This window comes from Melospiza melodia, chromosome W, assembly GCF_035770615.1.
Source record: "Melospiza melodia melodia isolate bMelMel2 chromosome W, bMelMel2.pri, whole genome shotgun sequence".
NCBI classification, from domain to species: Eukaryota; Metazoa; Chordata; class Aves; order Passeriformes; family Passerellidae; genus Melospiza; species Melospiza melodia.
In genome coordinates this window covers 57,971,056-57,977,055 of record NC_086225.1, presented here as the reverse complement: position 1 = coordinate 57,977,055, position 6,000 = coordinate 57,971,056, and positions in this window count along the sequence as shown.

Below are 6,000 nucleotides of genomic sequence, written 5' to 3'. Positions count from 1 at the left end.
GGTGGAGACTACTTTAGTGCAACTTGATTGGAGGTGAGGTGTTGCCATGCCACGCCCCCAGCAACAAGCTTTTCCCATCTGTCCTGGGTTGACTATATGATGCTTTTATCCCCAATTATCTCGTTTTGTTTATGCTGAATAATAAGTTTTGCACCTTTGTTTTGCGGAGAAAAGAAGAAACCTCACAACTTTATAAAAGTTGTAAAGCTCGGTATGTTTATTATGGCGCCGGACACATGCGGAGAATGCTCTCCTTAAAAGGCATGCGTACCTCTGAGAACTTCAGATCTCCTTTTATCCCCCTCTCAAATACATATCCATACAGTTTCACAATAAGTTCATACATATTCATTTTTATGGGTTTCGTGTGACTTTTACCACTAGTTCCTTTCTTATGAGAAAGAATTCCGAGGTCAGGCTGACTTGCCCTTACAGTAGTCCCTGTCTCTCTCTATCGTCTTCTGTCTCCTCCCCTTTCTCTTTGTCCTTCGCTGAAGTAACTTCACTGAGCTTAGGCCTTGCAGTCTGTCTAAATAACTACAATTTCTAACCACAGACTCAACTCAAAAATGTACATTTCAATTAAATTAAAATGGATTTCTATCCTGGAAAATTTTCACTTTGCTTCACCTTTAAGACTTGTTGCAGAGAAAGGAGAGGGGAGAGAAGAAGCACACAGCTTTTTTTCAGACACTGTTCTCACTCCTACACTTTCCTGCTCCTGGACTGTGTTGTCTGTGGATGGACAGACAGCGGGACAGAGCTCTTTTTTGGTTTTAGTTAGTTTAGCTAGCTGAGGCAAAGAAGTTCCTGGACTGTGGTTTTTCCCCTTTTCTTTGGACCTCTTGAAACCTGCTCTGGACAAAACACCCAGGAGAGCACTGGCAGCTGCACCTGTGGCCCACCGGGCCGGGCCTGGCCTGCGACATTTCCAGCACTGGAGGGACTGATCAGAGACTGAGTGAGCTGAGCCGCAACCCAGGGACGGGGTTTTCTCAGTTTGTTATGTCTTTTGGAGCGGCAAGGGGTTTTATTGTTTAATATTGTTTAGGTTTTATTGTTTAATAAACAGTATTTTTTCACTTTTCTCCAAGGAGGTATTTTCTCCCAGACTGATTGGGGGGAGAGGTCGATTGAATTTGCTTTCCTACCGGAGCCCCTTTGGTGATTCTTCCCCAAATTTGCTCTAAACCAGGACAAATACATCTATTGGCGCCCAACGCGTGGCTCGAGAAGGTAGAAAACAGCTCTATTGATTGTGTGTTGGCTGTGCTCGCTCTCGAGTGAGTTAAAGCAGTCAGCAGCCATGCTGCTTGAATTCGTAATGTCTCTTGGGGTGGAGGCCTTCATGTGGTTCTGGTCTCTAGACCTTTTTGAGGTTTCAATACCTTTCTGGTCACTAGGATTATTGTCCATAACACGTAATTTTTACGGTAGAGTGGCACGGATTGGAATAGCTGTTGTGCTGGCCTTGGTGATAATGATTTATACGGCGTTTACAAAGATACTGGCATCTGTTTAGGATATTTATGGTTTATGGTTTCTTCGTCCTACCCTGCATCCCAGTTCCAGTAGTATGTTTTGGGAATTTATTAGTAATTGCACCCAGTTTGTTAGAGGCGGAGCTGGGAATAAGGCTTTCCCTCCTTTCCTTTCCTTCTTCTCCTTTGAATCTGTTATGTCACTTTTTGAGAACATTCAGTTTCCCCTGAATGTTAAAGAGACCATCTTTCTGGTATTTAATCTGAAAAGTTTCCTCTATATGGTCTGCAGCTTCTCTAGAATGAGGCTGAGATATCCAGAGGAGTAGGTGAGACCCCTGACCCAGAAGCAGATGCAGGTGTGAAAAATCCTGAGTGGTGTGGAGAATGGGAAAACATAGGCCAAACCCTGAAGGAATTTTCTGATCCTGTAGACTGGGATTTTCCATGGGAACAAATTCAGAACCCAGCTAAGGTGAGGAAATACCTAAAAGAGAAGTGCCATGATGATTCTAAAGAGAAAAGGCTCATTGCAATAAGCTGGGCCCTGGCCTATGCTTATCGCACTCTGTTAGATACTGTAGGGCAGCAGACAGAGGCAGGGGGGCAGGGAGATAAAGCAGCAGCGATCCCAGTCACTCAAGCTGTAGCCAACACCCCAGGCTCAAAGCCAGCAGCCAAACCAGATAATGAGCCTAAGCCACTGGCAGTTGCTGCAGGAAAAAAGCACACGAGCAAAACCAATCGGCCAGTGACTGACGATGATGATCCAGGGGAAGGACCCTCAACACCAACTGATACAAAAGCCAAAGTTAACGCAACCGACACAGCATCAGAAGCCAATATTGAGTCTTATTCCCTGAAGGACCTTCGTGGCCTAAGGAAGGAATACACTCGAAGACCTGATGAATCCATAATTAGTTGGCTAGTCTGTCTCTGGGATGCTGCAGGCGAGGCTACAATTCTGGATAGCACTGAAGCCAGGCATTTGGGATCCCTGTCACAGGATCCTGTCATTGACCATGGAATGATGAGGGGAGCTAACCCTCACAGCCTCTGGGAACGGGTCCTAAGAAGTGTAGCAGAAAGATACCTGTGCGCAGACGATCTCTATATGCAGCAAACCCAGTGGAAAAATGTAGAACAAGGGATTCAACGCTTGAGGGAAATGGCAGTGGCAGAGATTGTCTTCTCAGATGATGGAAACACTGTAAATCCAGACTTGGTACCATGCACATCTGTGATGTGGAGAAAACTTGTACGACTTGGGCCACGAGAATATGCTTCTGCTTTAGCAATAATGAAGTGGGATGATGGTGAGGAGACTGTGGTGGATATGGCAAAGAAGCTCCAAGCATATGCAGATGCTGTACATGGCCCAACACATGCCAGAATTGCAGCGGTGGAAACATGTCTGCAGAAATTAGAAGACAAGATGGAGGAGAGTCATAAGAAACTGAGGGAGGAGATTAAAGAGGGCTTTCTCCAAATCTCGGCAGTACAGATCAGAGGATCTGGTATCCAAGGCAGACGTTCCCCAGATGGTGAGAGAAGGTACACCCCACTAGGTGAGCTGTGGTTCTACCTGCGTGATTGTGGAGAAGACATGGGGAGATGGCATAGAAACCTACCACTGCTCTGGCACAATGGGTGCGTGAACTGAAGACTCAGAGAGGAAGTTCCAAAAGGGAAGCAGCTCCAGTGGCCAGTAACCCAACTGTCACATATAATGATAATGACAATATTTTTGATCCCCTTGAAGGACCCTCCAAGGCATATGCCCAGGGAAAGAAGGATAACCAGGCTTAGAGGGGCCCTGCCTCTAGCCAGGTAGAGGCTAGGGAAAATCGTGTTTTTTGGACTGTGTGGATTCGTTGGCCTGGCACATCTGAACCACAAGAATACGAAGCTTTAGTTGACACTGGTGCGCAATGCACATTAATCCCATTAAGACGTGGGGACACAGTCTGTTTCTATTGCTGGTGTGAGAGGGGGATCCCAGGATTTGACTTTGGTGGAAGCTGAGGTGAGCCTGACTGGAAATGAGTGGAAGAAACACCCTATTGTGATGTGGCCCAGAGGTCTCCTGCATTTTAGGCATAGACTTCCTCTGAAGTGGGTATTTCAAAGACCCAAAGGGACTCAGATGGACATTTGGAATAGCTGCTGTAGAGACAGAGGGTGTCAAGCAGTTGAACAGTTTTCCTGGACTGTCAGAAAGCCCATCTGCAGTAGGACTCCTGAAGGTAGAAGAGCAACGAGTGCCAATTGCCACCTCAACGGTGCACCGCCGACAGTACCGAACAAATCGAGATGCTGTGATCCCCATCCACAAAATGATCCGTGAGCTGGAGAGCCAAGGGGTGGTCAGCAAGACCCACTCACCCTTCAACAGCCCCATTTGGCCTGTGCGAAAATCTGAAGGAGAATGGAGATTGACAGTGGACTATCGTGCCTTGAATGAAATGACTACACCACTGAGCGCTGCTGTGCCGGACATGCTGGAACTCCAGTACGAGCTGGAGTCCAAGGCAGCAAGGTGGTACGCCACTATAGACATTGCCAATGCATTTTTCTCCATTCCTCTGGCAGCAGAATGCAGGCCTCTGTAGGGGCCTGAGTTAACTTATGTATTGTAAATATATGTATGGCAGTGAAAGATCTTTGTATTGTATTAGTGACCCTGCCCTGATTCTAGTTATTGTAAATGGGCTGCAGCTGTGATGTCCTTGATTGGGCAGCAGCTGTAGCCCATGGAGGTAGCTGAGATAAAAGGGGGCGGGGTGGTCAGGGAGAGTTGGGGAGAGGAGCCCTGACCGAGAAGCAACGACACCACTGCTGTGAAGATCTGCCATGAGAAAACCACCAGGAAGCTATGAGACTCAGGAAATATAATTATACAACAACATGAATACAACATCTGGTGACCCCGACGTGATAAAGATCTGCAGCCACAACAAACATCGAATGAAGGTATGGAATCCCCTGGACAGCCGAGAGCTGTGGCAGCCTGAGAGCTGGGACTCTAGAAGAAAAGACAGCTGAGAGCTGTGGCAGCCACAGAGCTGGGACAGAAGATAGGACAGCTGAGAGCTGTGGCAGCCTGAGAGCTGGGACTAGACAGCTGAGAGCTGTGGCAGCCTGAGAGCTGGGACTCTAGAATATAGTAAGGCCTTTAAATCAAGGAGCTGTAACAGCAGAAAGCTATAAGATTATGGCTTTTCAGAGAGCTGTAAGACTATGGCCTTTGAGGAGAAGAGCCTGGGAACATCTAGGGATTTGTGTGTGTGTTTAAAGACAGCCGAGAGCTGTGGCAGCCTGAGAGCTGGGACTCTAGAAGAAAAGACAGCTGAGAGCTGTGGCAGCCACAGAGCTGGGACAGAAGATAGGACAGCCGAGAGCTGTGGCAGCCAGAGAGCTGGGACTAGACAGCTGAGAGCTGTGGCAGCCTGAGAGCTGGGACTCTAGAAGAAAAGACAGCTGAGAGCTGTGGCAGCCTGAGAGCTGGGACAGATATGTATATTGTAATTGTAAAGATGCTAAAAGAAAAGGGGGAAATGTAGGGGCCTGAGTTAACTTATGTATTGTAAATATATGTATGGCAGTGAAAGATCTTTGTATTGTATTAGTGACCCTGCCCTGATTCTAGTTATTGTAAATGGGCTGCAGCTGTGATGTCCTTGATTGGGCAGCAGCTGTAGCCCATGGAGGTAGCTGAGATAAAAGGGGGCGGGGTGGTCAGGGAGAGCTGGGGAGAGGAGCCCTGACCGAGAAGCAACAACAACATTGCTGTGAAGATCTGCCATGAGAAAACCACAAAGAAGCTATGAGACTCAGGAAATATAATTATACAACAATATGAATACAACAGGCCTCAGTTTGCCTTCACCTGGAGAGGCGTGCAGTACACCTGGGACCGACTGCCCCAGGGGTGGAAGCACAGCCCCACCATCTGCCATGGACTGATCCAGGCTGCACTGGAAAAGGGTGAGGCTCCAGAACATCTGCAATATATTGATGACATCAATGTGTGGGGGAAGACAGCAGCAGAAGTGTTTGAGAAAGGGGAGAAAATAATCCAGATTCTCCTAAAAGCTGGCTTCACCATCAAGAAGAGCAAAGTCAAGGGACCTGCTCAAGAGATCCAGTTTCTGGGAGTGAAGTGGCAAGACGGATGGCGTCAGATTCCCACCGATGTCATCAACAAGATCATAGCAATGTCTCCACCATCCAGCAAGAAAGAAACACAAGCTTTCCTAGGCGCCATAGGTTTTTGGAGGATGCACATTCCTGAGTACAGTCAGATCGTGAGCCTCTCTACCTGGTCACCTGTAAGAAGAACACTTTCCACTGGGGCCCTGAGCAGCAACAAGCCTTTGCACAGGAGATTGCTCATGCAGTAGCCCTTGGTCCAGTCAGGACGGGACCAGATGTGAAGAACATGCTCTACTCTGCAGCCGGGAACCGTGGCTTGTCCTGGAGCCTTTGGCAGAAGGTGCCTTGGGAGACTCGAGGCCGA